General features: G+C 39.4%; 1 long non-coding RNA gene across 1 annotated transcript in view; it reads left to right on the forward strand.

The window, feature by feature from the left end:
- LOC116154382 (uncharacterized) overlaps positions 1-17,784 on the forward strand; it is an 873,015-nt gene that overhangs the window by 400,965 nt on the left and 454,266 nt on the right. Inside the window, exon 8 of the long non-coding RNA XR_004138267.2 lies at positions 7,790-7,923. This is a non-coding gene — a long non-coding RNA (uncharacterized LOC116154382). The remainder of the gene's footprint in view (positions 1-7,789; positions 7,924-17,784) is intronic.

The raw sequence follows: 17,784 nt of genomic DNA on the forward strand, positions 1-17,784 counted from the left end.
TGACCCCATTCAGAATAATTCTTCCCCAGGGTTTCATGGCATGCCCTCAGTGTTTATCAAAGGGCACTATGAAACTGCCTGCCATCTGGTTGTGTTTCTAGGTGTCACATGCTACGTAGGCCAGAGTGCACAAGGCAAAATCTTACCTGAAAAAAATGTTCAGAATTAGCACCAGGAATTTTTTTTTGGATGAAATCCTTACTTACACAAATTTTCCATTGGTGAAATGAGGAATATCACAAACTTCATAGTAAAATATAATTTAAATATTAAGGATATTCTTAAAAGTCAAATTCTGCTCCTTAGAATGGTCAGTAAATAGACTATTCTGTTAACAAAATATTTTGTTTACCTGAGAGTTATCTTTGATTTCAGGCATAAATCATATACATATACAAAAGGTATATATAATGTATATATGTATGGGAATGTATATCACAGAAGTAGATTTTATACTAAGATCCATTCAGATTTTTGCAGTTGCTCCAGGTAATCAAGTATCAGCGAGTGCTGAGAGGGAAATACTTCTCTGAACTTTTACATTCTTGTTTCAATTCTAGATAATGAGAGGTTTAAAATATTAAGCACAGATACACACTATATGTTATGTTTTGCACAAAGTAAGCAAATAAAAGAGTTACTGTGTGTGTCTACAGAGATATGAATTCTTACATCTTCCTTTTGCTGCTAATTAGATGTGAAATAGGATGGCTTTCTTACAACCCGTGCATATACATTTCAAGTTCCTCTTGCTGCTTCCATTTCCCTCAGTCTCATGTTTCTGACTATTTCTAGGAGCTCCTTGAAGAAGGCATTAGGAGTAGGTAATTCATCACATCCTTTCCCAGGTATGAATCTGTGAAACAGGGACAGGGCTGATGATCTAACACACTCAACAAAAACACCATCATGAATTTTGTCTCATTTTTTCCCCTATCACAGGAAGCTAGGAAGGGAATCTAAATCTTGTTCCTACAGTGTAGAACAAAGGCAGTTTAAAGGGGGTTGGGAATTTCATACATCACCCTCCACAAAGATTTTTGTTTTTTGTTTTTTTTTTTCTAGAAGACTATATCAAGACACAAATGCACAATGGGTGTAGTGGGTGAGCAACTTTATGTCATTAATTATATAGTTCAATACAGTTTCATTTTAGAATAGTGTTATAAATGCTGTAAATAAATTATAACTGAAAAAATTGTATGGAAGATGAAAAGAACTTTGAAAATATAGGTATGATCAGCTATGTGAAAAGGAAATGAATCCTATTAAAACATGATGACAGAAGGTCTCATCTGGATGTCCTATTCTAAAGCCATTTGGACCACTGAGGACCAATGAACATTGATCCTGTGTCCAGGGATGATGCCTGACCCACTTTCCTGAAAAATGCATCCCATAATTTAATAACTTGGGTTAATAGACAGTATTATCAGTGAAAAGCATTGCATTTATTTGTTTCCTCGTTGCTAGGACTGGTGGTTATAGCGATGCAGAAGATTTTCAGGGCTGATGACTGTCTTTAGAAATTGGAGGCTCATTCATGTCCTTTGTGCTTTCCCCGCTGACAAAGTATTTACATTTGACCAACAAGGGAAGCCTTTTGGAGGAAAAGAGTGACAGAATGGTGAGGCCGTCAGTAGAAGGGGGTTTTGTGGGGACAGCATGACCAAAGTTGGCCATGTCTAAAACCAGATAGACACAAGCTCATATTCCAGCTCTGCCACTTATAAACTATGTGATTTTGGCAAGACTTTTTTTCAGTGACATTTTTTTCCCTGACTAAGCTTTAAACTTTTTAAACATCAGAAAGAAGAACTATTTCTTTCTTCTGAGTCATTGACTGACTAATCCTAACTGATTCAGAACGCAGGATATGCTCAATGTTTACTTCATCTGCTGCAGAAGAGCTTCCGGGGCGTGCTAGCCTCTTTACTGAAACTATGCAGGAAGATATCACTAATCAAAGGAACTCGAGAAATCACTACCATACTGTCATCATCCATGCGTTAAGGAGCCTGTTAGCATTTGCAAGGCATCTGTCTTCCGAGATTTAACACAAGCCACTCTGGCACTGGAAAAATAGAAAATACCTGGATGACCAAGAGGGCATGGACAAGTACGAGTGCCCAACAGCTTGATCAGAGCCACTTGTGTGTGACTTCAGATGCCCATAAAAACATAACTAATAATTAATATTAATGCAGAAGGTAAGAGAAGCTTTCTGGGGCACTGCCTGTGGAGTTTCCCCAAACTGGTAGTTAGTGGTCATCACCTCTTGTGAGGAAGCAAGGGTTCACTAGGACTCAAACTAACCCCCATATTGCTCCAGCGTTCAAGCTGTGACAAAAAGTACATTTTCTTCTGAAAAAGACATGGAAAGATAATTTTGGTTTTCTTTCAGTGGATCAAATTGAGCATTTAATATGTTCAGAGTACTGTGCTAGATCACCAGGGTGGTACAGAGTTCTATAAAACTCAATTATTTTTCTCAAGCAAGTTCTGCTTGTGAATATGAGAGAGCCCCAAATAACTTTAATCCCAGGTAAAGTGAAGGTGAGTGTTAGTGATTGCGTAGAAGTTCAAAGGGGAGGGCAGTTTCTTAGATTACTCTTGTGAGCCATGGGGAAACTTGAAGAAGGAAGTGGCATTTGAACCAGGCTTTGAAAGATAAAATTGGAGGGAGGAGTGGAAGAGGGAATCAAAAAGTAACTATGTTCTCAGATGGAGGGACTGGCATGGAGGCAAGGGAATTTGGGATGTGATTAGGAAATGATGAGGTTAGTTTTCCTGAACAGGAGAGTTCATAAGATGGGACTGAAAAAGAAAGCTAAAAAGGTAGATTGTTTTGAGTGCATAGGGAGGCTCGGCTGTTAGACCAATGAATTTGTTCTTTAACTTAATAAGGAATTATTTGTAATAGGGAAACACTGAGTGTTCTTGAACTACAAGAAGATGCGATAACACCCAGCGTTGTTGGAGTAATTATAATTTGAGGGAGGTATATGGCAGTGTTCATCAACGTTTTCCTCATTATTGCCCTTCTGAGGAGCCTTTGTGGACACAGCTGCCTGATATTCCGCAGGTCTCCCAGGCAGTCATGTTCACTGAGAGGTGATCTCTTGCATCTTGTTTCCATCGATGGCCAGGATATTCTTCTTTCTTATTTTCTTTAATTTCCTTTAGTGTATTTGAGCCTCGAGTAGCTGTTGAGATAAAGCAATCTAACATCATTAAGTACTTGGTGAGCATCATAGGAGTAAAATTGCAAAAAATGTGACTTCCCTAGTTTTGAACCCAGTGAAGAGCTGTATAATGTTTGAGTCATGTTTTTTTTAAAAGAAGTTACCATTGTTATAAAAACATCATAACAAACAGAAGGTTGCAAGCATTATTTAGATCATTCTTCTACTGAAGAAAATAAACATTTATTGCCAGCTGTGAAAGGGCAGATTTGATGACTGAAGGAAAAATCACACTGCTTTGTCAGTTCACATAAATAATAATTCATCAAAGAAACATGTGTTGATGAGTGCCTTCTGGTCTGAATTTCAGACACAATGCATTCCTGGGAAACAGCTGAAGTACCTGGACCTCATTAAAAAATCTTCAGCATATGATCTAAGCATATAAACACTCCTTCCTAGATCATGTAATGAATCTTATCAAAAATGCTTGGGGATGACAAGACGTTGCCTGTATTTACCTTGAGGAAAACATATCTGGATGCCCATGAAATTTTAATGAGTACTTAAGAAATGTAATCTGATTTCACTTTTGCAATAGATGCTCAACAAATTGGTTTGGGATCAGATGAGTGTTTACTAGACACAAAGAAAAATAACATGGGTTGGCTGCTCAACTTTTTCTGATAATCATCGTTCAGTGAGGAAGGATAGAATGTGATATTTTCTCTGCTAAGCATTCCATTCTTGGGCCACCCCAATCCAAAGTCCCTCGATGCTGTTGATGAACTGACGGGATTTGACAAGCTGGTGTGTGAATCTGGCGGCCAGGTGTCTTGGTGTGGGTGAGACGGGAGCTAACAGATTTGACATGTGGGAATATTATTCCCAGATGCTCCCCAAAGGGAAAGAACAACTTTCTTTCAGTGACCTGTCCTTTCAAGATGCGTCCCACGGCGTCGGCACTGCAGTTAGTTAGCTCTGTGAAGGGAAGCAATGCATCATGGGTGCCGTTCTGCCAGAAAAAATAAGCATTTCTAGTGGGTTCTGCCCGATTTCTTAGTAAAGTCCAGTGGTCTGTGTCTGGAGGTCATCCAAGGCAAATCAAAGAAAGAAATCTTCAGATGTTGAGGAGATAAGAAGAAAGAACACACTAAAGATGTGTGGTGTTTATTTTAGACTGGAGACAAACCTAACCAGGAGAAGCCATGTCATGGATAGTTATCGTCCCTGCCGCTAAAGTCTGTGTGGAAAAGTACAGCCAGAAGGTCACGCCTGTTATGCCAGTCCTTTGATGGCCACACCCCATAGCCTGTCAGGTCTCTAGTACTGTCATATCACTTGGAAACAAATGTCTGACAATATTTTTACATTTCTATTTAAGTAAATATGGTACTCAATTTGAGCTGCATTTCTCAATCAGTCATTTCAACAGATTTCTTAGCATTCTTCACATCTTCCAAAGTCTAGAATGCAATGGTTATCCTCAGAATTGCTTTCATGTTTCTAGATTACACATCCTAAAAATGAAACAGTCTGTGTGCAGAATTACACTCACAACATCTGAATCATGTTGGTAGTGAAACACTTTAAGGGAAGTAGCACAGATATTGGGCAGGCATAGTTTGTGCAGCCTAGGTTTCAGGGGAGTGAGCAGAGGCTGTGGCTCTCCAGTGTACCCAGTGTCTAATAGATAAGTTTGATTAGTCTCATCTTATGATGTAAATGTGTTTTGCTCTTTCATTTTATTCCATAAAATTATTGCTTCGCTGCCAAAAATTAACCGAATTGATGTGTTTCTGCTTCCCATTGTTTTTTTAGCCTTCCATTGTCTCTTACTACTGTGAAGAGCAGTAGAGGAAAGAAGTAACTCTGTTGTGTGAAAAATATTTTCTATTGCAGGTTCTGGTTAAGATGTTCTACGACAATTCTGATAATATTTCAAATACTTCAGAATCCTCATTTCAGGTTACAGAAACTTGCCTTTTTATTAGAACTTTAAAAAAAATAAAAAAGAAAAATGAAAAAGCAATGCGTTTAACCCCTGAGATTTAAAAACCTGTTATCAACTGAACCCAGGGAATATTACTTTTGCAAGGTTCTACATTAAAATTTTGTTGGTTTATAAAAAAATCAAAAGGGCATTTACAGTTTTCTTTTAGAAATGAAATATGATGGGTTAACTGCCCATAGCACTTCCATATAATATTCATTTTATATCATATATTAATTTGCCCTATTTAATTTTGCTTTGAAGCTTGTGTCAGTGATCCATTTATTGTCTTTCAGCTCCAAATCCTTCCTTGCCCCGCTTTGTGAAAATGCAACTGGACCCTGTAACAGTTTTCCTTTGCTGCTGGCATGATGCAAGGCTTTGCCAATAGAGGGCACTAGAGGGACATTGCAGGGTGATAGGGCAGGCAGGTACTTCCCTCGTGCTCCAGTCCTCCACTGGCCAGTGCAGTGTGGGAGTCCAGCAGTTCCAGCCACGTTCCCAGGCCACGCTTTCATCAACCTGGGGCTGCGTCTGGGCACCTCTCATGGGCCACACCTATGGTAGCTTTGGTTGAGCTCTCAGACCACACCCTCTTGGAAGAGATCTGAATCTGTTTCTTGGGTCCCCTGATTATCCACTACTAGTGAGAGGTAGTAGCTGCTTTTTTGTACCTGGGAATTCTAAACTGCTTAGAGTTCTCTTTTTAGTTCCTTTAGTAGTTAACCTCCTTTTATGAATTAATAATTATTTATATTACTTTTTTCTACTCAGAGTACTGATCTGATTTCTGACTCCTGATGGGACCCTGACTGATACAAGTTGTTTATAAGTATTCTTAATGTATACTTACGTAACTCAGCTAAATAATTTTTAAATACCCCAAAGGGAGAACGTTTGCTTCTGCATTTGTACTTTTTAAAAATTCTCTTTAGAACTTTGTACAATGCTCCACATTTATTAGACACTTCTGATCAACAATGATGAAGAAGACATAGACATCAAGAATCTGATTGTCTAGGAAGACAGAAAGACACACCAACAAGGTACCTTTATTATTAGAGCATGGTAGAGACTGCCTATAGAAGACCATACATGGTATGGTGGTGGCTCCCCGTGTTGGGTGGGGCTGTAGGTGGGGAGGGATTGGATTTCACAGAGTAGTTGTCATTGAACTGAAGTTTTCAAGGATGAAAAGAGGGATGATCCCCAAAGATTAGGGAGGAAATGGTAATACAGACAGAAGGAAGAAGTTATGAAATGTCAAGAATATATGAAGAAAAACCAAGGCAAACTTGAGGAAGGTTAAGTAGTTCAGCATTATCATAGGCTAAGGGATGTGTATGAGTGTGTGTTTGTGGGATGATAATGTAAGTAGGGAAGGACGCAGCTTCGAGAACGAGGGGAAATGAGGCTGAAGGAGTAGGTTTGCTCCAGACCAGAAAGGACTTTATGTGTCATGCTAAAAAGTTTGGATTTTACCATGGGCAGCTACAAACTCCAAGAACTCAAAGAATATAAGCAGATAAAGAAAAAATTAATCGTTAGTTTTATGCATCAAGTATATTTAATCCTTCATGATATGAAATGCACTTTTGAAGGATTCAAAGAAATTCAAATCCTTAGACTTGCTATGGAGTTAAAAGATGGAGATTTAAGTATTTGGAAGTAACAAGAAACACTAAATTGAAAGTTAAAGACCAATGTGTGCACTGAGGTTTGAGGCAGGAGAGCCTGGAGAAGTAGGTAGAACGTTGCTAGAGCCCTCGGGCACTTAACTTTCTTCCTCTGTCTACACTGTCCTTTCCTCCCTGATCTGTGGGGACCATCCCTCTCATCTTTGAAAACTCAGCTCAGTGACAACTGCCATGTGAAGTCTATTCCATCCTCATTCCAGCCCCACCCAAGGTGATGTGCCGCCAACTGTATCATGTCCGTTCTTTAGGGAGGTACCTATCACACTCTAATAATAAAAGTTACCTTGTTTATCTGTAGAGGTGCTTGTCTGTATGTATGTAGAGGGACTGCATTTTAGGAAAAGAGCAATCTTGTAGAGAAGGGGAAGCATGACCACAGAATGTTTTTGGCAGCAGGAGGGAAGCCAAGCTGAAGGGGAGTGATGAGAGAGAAGGTTGAAAATATAGGTCAGTGCTTCTGGAATGACAAACTTGTGGCATCGTGTTTCTACTTACCCCTTTCACACCATGCCCCCCATCGTGTTCCTGCTGAGCACAGAGGCAGCTCCAGATTCTTTCCCGTGCTCAGTGAGGCACTTCTAATTGGGAATTTATTCTTTAGGACACCATTATAAGTTTCTCACTGGTGGATTTGTTGATTATAAAGATTTTTCTATGTTGTTAGAGATAATGAATGAAAGGGAGGATTCCAAGGATGGAAACCAGAAGCTGTTGAGATGTTCTTTTATATGTAAATGACATTTCAGGTGTTAAAAAGCTACGTTCAGCTGTTAGTTGGAAAGATATAAGGAGAGTTTGTATGAAATTTACATTGATGCTATCTCCAAAAGAAACAAAGCTGTAACACACCAAATGTCATAAATCAGAATGTTGTGCTGGAAAAGCCTTGTTTCACATTTCCATTTCTCCCTTAGGATATGGTTGACCTCAGAATAGGAATTCAGAAATCTCCCTGCCTGCCTCTTTGCCACTAAGAAAACAGACACTGGTTCCCCAAACCCCTGATTAAGAAAGAAGCTGGAAGACCATGCAGAAGTGTTTTCAGACTGTGAGTACCCCTGCCAAAACCCAGTGGGAGAGCCTCTAGAGAGATGAAGGTCATAGAAGTTTAAAAGTTTGATTATTTTAAAAAAAGGTTTTACTACCTTCCCAGTAAATAGTACCTTAATCTTCATTCTCACTAGCAAATTGTCATTTAGCACCCAATAATTCTCTTATTAAAGCCTAGAGGATTATTATTTTCAAGGATGGGTGAATTTAACTGCCTTGCTCTCTCCCACAACTTTGCAAAAGTATCTCAGGGGACAGAGTTCTTCTCAATTTTTCCCCTGGATATATTCCCTTTTATTGTGAAGCATAAAACCTTGACTACTGAGAGTAAGATGTATGAGAGGAGAAAAAGGCATCAGGACAAAGTGATCACTCAGTTCTAGGCTCGGTTCTGTGAAGGACTCGCTAATTCTCCGACCCTCGGAAAGTTATTTAACCTCTTTGTCTTGTGAACGAAAAACATCACAAACCATATCAGTAAACAAAGAATGATGTGGCCATCAAGTCATCAGCCGCTGTGCCACCCCTGACAGTGAGTGGAGGAAACCCAGGATGCAGACAAACGGGCAGCCTGGCCTCTGCAGCCACCCTAACGCTGTACCCTGAGGGAACTCATGATGTGGAAGGACAGGATGCTGGCCCTAGATAGCTAGGGTGCATATCAAAGGAATGATTTCATTAAGCCCAAATCTTTGCACCTTCCCATACATAGGAAAGCGCTAAGTTCTTTAACTTGAGATGTCTGGTTTTCTTTAATTAACAATAATCTTTTGATGTTCCGACTACCTGGTCTTTGTTGTAAAGACTTCTAATATCCTGGCTCCTCCCCTGCCTCTTCAGAGCAGTCTCTCAGAGCCAGTTATGTCTTAGAGCCAGAGAGGCTGTTATCCCAGGCTGAGTCCTCAGAAAGTCCACTGAATAAAACATAGCTCTCAGCTTTTAGGCTGTACATTTTATTTCAGTCCACAGTCTTGTCTTTTTAATTAGTGATGTGGATACTAAAAATTTTCTCTGACTCCTTATGGAACTTTTGTCAAGATGAAACAAAATAATAGATACTGAGAGTGGCTTTGAAAAAAATACAGTGTGACAGAAACAGAAAAATCCTTCTGTTATCCTAATTACAGTTACCCTCGTGACTAAGAAATTGAAATGGTGGTGTTAGGAAGTATTTGCCCAGTGTAATGAGATGGGGGCATCACAGTATGGGCGGTGGACTGTATGTTTTAGTTCTCTTTGTGCATGTGCAGTGACTTATCAGCAGGCCAGTGATCTCTTGCATGACTGCATCTTCATCCTCATCTTCGCTCATTCCATTCATTTAACAATTATTTACTGAATGCCTGTTATACACGAGGAATTGTTATGGGTACTAGAGACTGCACAAAGAAAAGAGACAATGTGCCTGCCCTCTTGTGGCTTATATCCTAATTAGAGGAGGCGTAAAATAAACAAGTAGATACACAGCATGGCAGATGGTGGCAAGTGCTATGGAGAAAAATAAAGCAGGAAGAGAGACTGTTAGACAGGGGTTGGGAAACTGGCCGACTTGCCAAATCTTGGCCATGGCCTGGTTTTGTGAATACCAGCCACAACCATTCACTTACATTTTGTCTAGTGCTGCCTTGAGTTAAGTATTTGAGGTGGAGACCATTTTTTCCCATAAAGCATAAAATATTTACTACCCTTTGGCCTTGTGCAGAAAGAGTTTGAATCTCCTGACGTACCATCATAGGCCAGTTTAAGGACTTTGACTTTTGCCCTGAGTGAAATGGGATGCCTGTGGAGGATGTGTGGAGTAATGTGGTCTGGCTGGCGTTTTAGAATGATGATCCCTATGACTCGGATGAGAATAGATTCTGGGGGCAAGAGTGGGCATGCAGAGACCAGTTAGATAGTGACTGCAGTGATATGAAGAGAGAGGACCACTCCAGAGTAGAAAGCACAAGAATAAAGTTGGTTTCTAGATATATTTTTAAGGTCACACAGTGAAGGATTTTGGCCTAAACAACTGGAAGGATAGAATTGCCATCAGTAGAAATGCAGAGGCCACCAGAGGAGCAGGTTTGGGGACAGAAATGAGGAGGTTTGTTTGTATATAGTAAATCTATGCTATCATGTAGCCCTTGGAGTGGACACATCAAAGAGGCAGGAGACGGGATGAGCCTGGATTTCAGGGGAGAGATCTGTCCACTGACTGAGTCATCTATCAGGAATCCCTCCCTGTTCCCTAAGAGCCGGATTTCTCAACCATGGTGCTTTCAATGCTTTGGGCCAGGTGCTTCATCCCTTTGAGGAGTTGTGCTCTGTAGGATGTTCAGCAGCATGGCTGGCCTCTACCCTCTTGCTGCCAATGGCAGTCCTTCCTTTTCTAGTTGTCTAGAGACAACCAAATGTCTCCAGAGAGTGCCAAATGCTTTTAAAGGGCAGAAGGTGTTGAGGGTAAGTTCTGTTTCCTTAGGTTGGCATTAGAAGTGCTCTATGGTTTGCCTCCAAATGTTTTCAAACTCTTCCTCCATAAATCTACCTTAAGATGCCTGGTCTTAAGGCATCTTACGTTCCTCCTAAAAGTTTTGCTCCTTCTGGAGTTGATGCCTCTGTAAACACTCACCTGCTTACCCCCTATGGAATTCCATCCTTTTCGTCTAGTCAGATGTTCTCAGTGTTTATAAATCTGACGAAGTTCTTCATGCTTCATGAAATGGTAGCATCAAGTCATGGGAGTTGGATGGGGCTGCCTTACTATTTCGCAGTTTGACGGTGAGATCAGAGGGATCATTGTTTACCAAGGTCATGGGGGCAACATGGAAAGCAGGTAGTAGAACCACAGCCCTTCCTCTAAATCCCCTGTGCTTTCCACCCCACCTGCTTCCTGGAAACTTCTGGTCCTATTTTATTTTCACCCTTCTCTGAAAGTCTTAAGAGATTTTGTTCTTATGATTTATTTTGGTAATCAGAATCCTTTCACACAGTAACATAAACATGTTGTCATTTAATACATATATGAGATACAAAGTTACGTACAAAAACAAGACAGAAAGAGTCATCTTCATAGAATGATCACAATTCAGGCATAGGAATCATATTTTTGGAGGAGAGTTTTTTTTTTTAACTCAATGTATTATTAAAAGTTCCTGACATCAGCACTGTCCAAGAGAAATATGAGACAGATACGCAAAGGTAATAGGTTCTTGCAGCCACATTTAAAAAAAGTAAAAAGAAACAAGTGAATTTAGTTTTAGTAAAATATTTTTTAGCTTATTATGTCCAAAATATTATTATTTCAACATGTAATCACCTTACAAATTGTTAATGAAGTATTTTACCTTCTTTCTTCTGCATCCAGTCTTTGAAAGCTGGCCAGTATTTTATAGTCATCCACACCTCAGCACAGAGGAGCTGCACCGAGCTGTTCAGTGTGCTGGTGGCTGCGAGCATTGCACAGTGCGCATTAGACTTACATGTGCTGCCGCACCTTGTGGAGACTACTGTGTATGAACTACTTGATCAGACCGAATGCTGTCTTTTCCCCAGACACTTGCTCCTTAAAGCTCCCTGTCTGGACTAGTGCCAGCAGCCTCCATCTGAGACAGACACACCTCTGCACCATCTCAGGGTTTTGTTTGTTTGTTTGTCTACTTGTTTTTAACACACGCACATCTGATAGATCTCCAGCTGCTGTCAACATTGACACGAAAGTTTCTCAGCTTTCTCTCTCTCCTACAATCTCCTGGTTACCACCCCACTTCAGAGCTTTTCTAGTTTAAGGATGATGTTTGATTACTTAATTAAAGTTAATGCTATTTGTCGGTATTGGGTTTGGGAGCTTGCAAATGGCTTCCAACTGATTTGCCTATCTGCAGCTTCTCGCCCTGGCTGCCCCTCCTCTATACTGCTGTCCATGTGGTTCATGAACATAGATCTGACTGTGTCGTTTCCCAAATCTCCCACCATGTCAAGATTGAATCCCAGGATTCGTGAAGCAGCCAAGCGCCCAGCAGTCAGCCTTCTGCTCTCTGGCTGCCCACGTGGACCTTGTTCCCAGAGCTCCAGGTCCCTCTCTGTTCCCTGAAGACACTGTGCACTTTACTCACTTCTGCCTGTGGCTTTGTTGCTCAGTCCTGGTCACCCTTTACTCTCTTTATCCTGACTTCGCTTGTTGAGATCTTAACTTGTAGGACTCAACTCAGACGTCCTTTAAATATAAAAAGGCTTCCAAGTTGCCTCAGTACATGCCACCACAGAAAAAAGCATGTCCATTCCTTTGTCTTAATATAGGTAGACTAGCAGATTGAATTATAATTATGTGTGTGTGTGTGTGTCTGTTTTGCGAATAGGTTATAAACACAATTAGTGCTGATTTTATGTTTGATTCATTTTTATAACATGAGACCCAGAACCCAGAAGTGGGATTGGCCCATAATTGGAACACCACAAATGAATTGTTTTAGTTGAAATTACTATTTCTGCCTTGTGAGGTTCGAAACAAGTCATGTCACCCTCACACACCCTCACACTCTCGCACCTACAGGGAGACGTGCACAAGGACAGGACTCAGGTACATTCTGAGGTGCACAGACACAGATGGAGGCAGCTTGTTAAAAACGAAACCAACCTTAACCAATCCTACGTAACTCTTTCCAGAGAGGAACTACTCAGCAACATTTGGATTTAGCTAACGTTGTGAACCACATTTTAAAAATTCATATTTTTTATACAAACTTACTGGTATTTGGAAATACTGACTCTTTAGGGTCCTACCTTTTCTAATTTCTGAGGCCCAAATTTTGCTGCTAGCCAATGGACAGTGAAAGAACAAGAAGTCACTAGTAAAAGAGAGAGTGGAGGTGTGGTCACCGAGAAATATTACATAGAATCATCGTTCTCTATTTAGGTAGTAAATTTTAGAAACTATTTCTGTATTCCAGTAGTAATACCAGTATTTTTATTATTTTATTAAAGCTAATTCTGTTTGTGGGTTTTGGGTTTGGGTGCTGGCAGTGTCAGGTAGAATATCTTTAAGGAGAAGTAGGGTTAAGTAGGTTGCAAGCTGCTCCCAGGTAGTTTGGCGATGGGAGGGGCTGATGACATCTGGTTGGTTATGTCAACTAGAGTGAAAACCAAACACAAAGGTAAAACTGTCAGCTCTAAAAGATATTTCCATTCTTTAAACGTGTTCCTGTGGCTAAGGCTGAGATGGACCCATTTGAGGTTTTCTTTATACAGAAATTCTTAGTCATATTGAAGCAGCTGGTACAATAGATACTGATGTATGTCGTGACTTCGTGGTATTTTGAGTAGCTAAATGTAAAGTAAGGCGTTTTTTAATGAAAAAGAAAACAGTCTAGTATTGAATTAATAGTGATTTTTATACACTTGGTGCATAAATTTACATTTTTCTTTCTTTAGGGATAGTTTATAGGTTAATTATCAACCTGTCGTCTCATGCAGGAAATTAATACAAAGTGGATAAAAATGGATCTATAGAAGACGTTCTCAGTGTGAATCATGGATTTTCTTTGACGTGTTAGTATTTTGAAGATTCTTTTTTCTCGTGCACACCTACCTACAAGCCATACACAACACTCCAGTTGACCCAAATTCAAGACCCAGTCCTTTCAAAAGGTTCAGGGAACATTGTTTCCTATCTGCACGTTGATGTAAGGGGTGCTTCACTTAAATAGTAATTGCTCCTGTGAAGCAACCAATTCTAGGTGATTCTAGTTATTGCTCTTATATGGAGGACAAAGACACACAACAACACACAAAAGACATAATCTGGGTGAGGTTACCTGGGTCAAGGACTTTTCTTTATCAGGCCCAAAGGGGTTTTGTTGTTTGTTCCCTTGGTTAATTTATTTTTCCTCTAGACGTTGTAAAGACTGCAAAGCAAAGCCTTAGGGAGAGAAGGAGGAAGATGGTACCAGCATCATTACTGGATTCTTATGTTGTGTTAGGCATTGTATCAGGTCTTTTACATGAATTATTTTGATTTATAAACATTTTGTGAGTTAGGTATCATTTTTACTCCCTAACCCTTAATTTTAAGATAAAGAAAATGAAAAGGTTCAGTCATTTGTCTAAGGTCCCAGGGCTAACACATCTCAGGGCTGGGGTTCAGCTCATTTTCCTCCTGTAGTATATGACCTCCCACCATGGCAAGACTGCATCTCACTTGATGAAACACACCATGTGTCATTTACTAGGGGCTAACTTATGCAAACTTAAGTAGACATGTATAGCGCGTGCTGGAGTGGGTTCATAATCTTACATAATCAACTGATTGTTGAATTTTCAAGTGCTGGTTGTTATGGGCAGACATAAAAAAAAATTAAATTCCATAAACTTAAAATCTGTAAAAACTCAAACCATCTCTTTTGAATATTTTTTTAGTTTACCATTACCTGTGTGCCTGAGGTTACTTGTGTCTGTTGTATCCATAAAGTAGAAATGCTCTGTGAGGATGCACTGCTGCCCTGTATCCTCGACTCACATTCAGTGACCGCACGTTGGCAGCTTGACATTGGCCATGGTAGGAGTGTTTAGACCATGGAAGTTGGTCAACACCACACATCTGCACCCTCCATCACAGGGAAGCCATTTGTTAATATTTACCAGCATACTGCTGTGCACAGCTCTTATAATTACTATGCACACTTCAATTCTTTTGCACTTTCTGCTTTTATGAGCTCAAATCTCTGCCTCGAATCGCACACAAATTGCAGTTAAAGGATAGAGAATGGTTTGCTGAGAATTAAGGGAGTTCCTGGGACACAGGACCCTTAAAGCTAAAACTGGGAAAGTTCCAGGTAAACTGCAACCAGTCAGTCACCTTATGAATTTTCCTCCTAGAAATACAGATTTGGTTCCTTCTAACTGACATTGTGTTTTTATCTCAGGCACCAACCCCTGTCCTACAAATGGACAGGAGACTCTAGGAGGTAGTGTCCTAGGTATATACAGGGGAAGGAAATAAAGAAATTTCCTCTAAGTGGATTCATGATATCTGTGTCTGGGGCAATGGAGGTCTCATCCTGAGGGAGAAGATTCACCATAAATGTCTCAGTGGGGGAAGTATCTAGTTTTCGCAGTCAGGTCTTTATACCTCAATAGTTTCCCTCTTGATTTTAAATTCAGATAATGGATGGAATTACCCTCCACTAGTTGTTCCAAATTGGCTTTCAAACTAGTAATTTTTTTTTTTTCATAGCAAAGAAGGAAAACAAATAACAACACAGAGAGAGGAACTTTTGACTTGGCAGCCAAAGTTCATGCCATCCACACTTGTCTTCCCCTTTTCTTTTGATGGTAGCTGGCATATTTCAATTTTCTTTTCCAGTGGCCTCAACAAATGAGCTGAATGCATGAAACTGCTGGGGTGGCATTTAAAAGTTAATGATTTCAGCAAGTTTGCTTAAGAAAAATGACTTCTTTTCCCCCTGGTTTAGTAAGAATTTGCATTACCCTTATATATTCAGTTCCTTATATGGAACCTAAGGTTTTGTTTTTATTTTATCTGCCCTCTCTGGCCCTGCTCTGCAGAAATTCACTGACATATTACGTTTCCTCTGCAAACATGTGGCTCCAAGTTATAAAGATAAAATAAAATGTCATAAGAAAGTCAAACTCACCTCTGAATGGTGAACAGAGGAAAGAAAAGTTAGATTTTATAGACTGGTTTGTGGTCCCTCAGGTACAGTGAAGTCAGACTGAGAATAAAGTCAGCCTAGGAAAAGGCAGAGTTGAGACGGATGGAGACAGAGCGCATGTGGAACAGCACAAGGGGAAGAGCAACTTGTGACCCCGGAGCTCGCCATGTCTAATCTACCCCTGGAACTTTTTAGATAATGTGAACTCCTATTTCCCTTTTGTTCTTACGCCAGTTTGTTTTCAAACAAAAGATTTCTGACTGACAAGCTCTTTCAGGAAAGGTTGCATTTTAATTGTTTACATTTGTATGGCTCCCGAGGATTGGGAGCGTGATTGAGTGACAACGTCTCAATTCTGTTCCCTTACAATGCAAAATCTTATTTATCCCTTTACTCAAACAACAGATAACCATGTTTTTTGAGCCCTCGGAAGAGACAAGGATAAAGGGTGATGGGGACAGAAGGACACAGGCTCTGGGGTGGACTAACCTCCCAAATCTGCAGTTTCTCCACTTCTGCAGCTTGGTGACTGACCTGCCCCTCAGCCAACTGACTCATGAGAAGATTGTTTTAAGAATTAAAAAGAGTTACATTTGTAAAATGTAAAATATTGAAACTAGAGGGCACTTTATAACTTGGAGTTATCACTGTACTTGGTATTAATAGTATTGATTCTGTAATTTTTTGATGTGTACAAAGTATTCTGCTAGTGTCTCCATGATGTAAGTAGGAAAAGGTAAGAGGTAGGTAAGTTTACGACAAGGAGCTGCAAGTGTCGGTTGTAAAATAAACACACATACTTGAGTCATAGTAATATTGAGGGTATTTTAATAAATACTTAAGATACTTTTAAGAAAATAAAATTTGCCAAAATGAGTTCATATATGAGTTGTGTAAGTAAAAAAGGAAAAACAACCCATAATGTTTTCTGTTAAAAAATAATCATGTACTCTTATTTTCCATCTTACTTTACGTAGCACATGCTACCCTTTGTTTTATAGCTTTCATTTTTCACTGAATATCCAGAGCATGACAGAAGTGTGCCTTGATTTGTATTTTACAGCTGCATTACATTTAATTGATAAGTCACTTAAAGAGTGTAACCCGTGTGCTTTGGTTGGCCATTTGGATTGTAGCTGAACTTAGGCTATTACAGACTCTGAAATATGTCACTTTTGAGGCATGGCATTTTCACTTACATAAACTGAGCTCTTGAAGGTGATAATGCTGTGTCCAAGAGCACACACATTTGTAATATGGAAAACAATTGCCCACTTGTTCTCTGAAGGGCATCCCGCCAGCAGTGTATGAGGCTGGTTGTTTGCCAATAGCATCTCCAAAAGTGCTAATCAAAATTTCAAATATTTTCCATTTTGATAGATGAAAAAGTGGTAATATATTGTAGATTTAATCTTCAGTTTTCTTTTTGCAAGTGAAGTTGAGCATCTTTTGATGTTTAAGAGCCACTGTATTTCAGAGTTCGATATGAACTGTACTCTAACCATTTTTCTACTTGGTTTTTGGTCTTTTCCTTATAAATTTAGGAGATTAGCACTTAGTCTATGATAGAATAGCAAATGTAGAGTTTTGTTTGTTTAACTTTTAATTTGCTGCTTTTTTGTTTGACATAGTAGTAGTTTTTAACATTTTATATTAAATTTGTAAATTTTCTTTTTGTGGCTTATGGATAGTTTCAAGTCAGTTGGAAGATCCTTTATCTTTTTTATGAAGGCATTACCCCATATTTTCTTCTAGTATTCTTGTGCTTCAGTGTTTTTCACATTCCAATCCTGATGCATTAGGAATTGAATCTAATGTGTGGTGGGAAGGAGAGACCCATCCCAGTATTGTTTACTGGTTGGCTACATTTATTAAAAAATTAAATATCATTTATGTTTGAGTTTATTTCAGGACTTTCCATTTTGTCTCATTAGTCTTTCTTTGTCTACATGTCAGTATGAGACTATTTTAAATATTAAATATTTATAATCTATTTAAATATTTAGTTGGTTTAGTCTCTGCTGGTTGTTTCTTTCAGAGCTTTGCTGGCCACTCTTCTTTGTCTAATATTCTATGCAAACTTTAAAATTATCTTGTCTATTTTCATCCTCCCCTCAAAAGTTGATTTTTTTTGGCATTACATTAAATTTAGAAATTAACCTTGGGAGAATCAGTATCTTTATTATGCAAAGGTGTTCTATCCAAGCATA

The sequence above is a fragment of the Camelus dromedarius genome, chromosome 6 (assembly GCF_036321535.1).
Source record: "Camelus dromedarius isolate mCamDro1 chromosome 6, mCamDro1.pat, whole genome shotgun sequence".
Classification (NCBI taxonomy): domain Eukaryota; kingdom Metazoa; phylum Chordata; class Mammalia; order Artiodactyla; family Camelidae; genus Camelus; species Camelus dromedarius.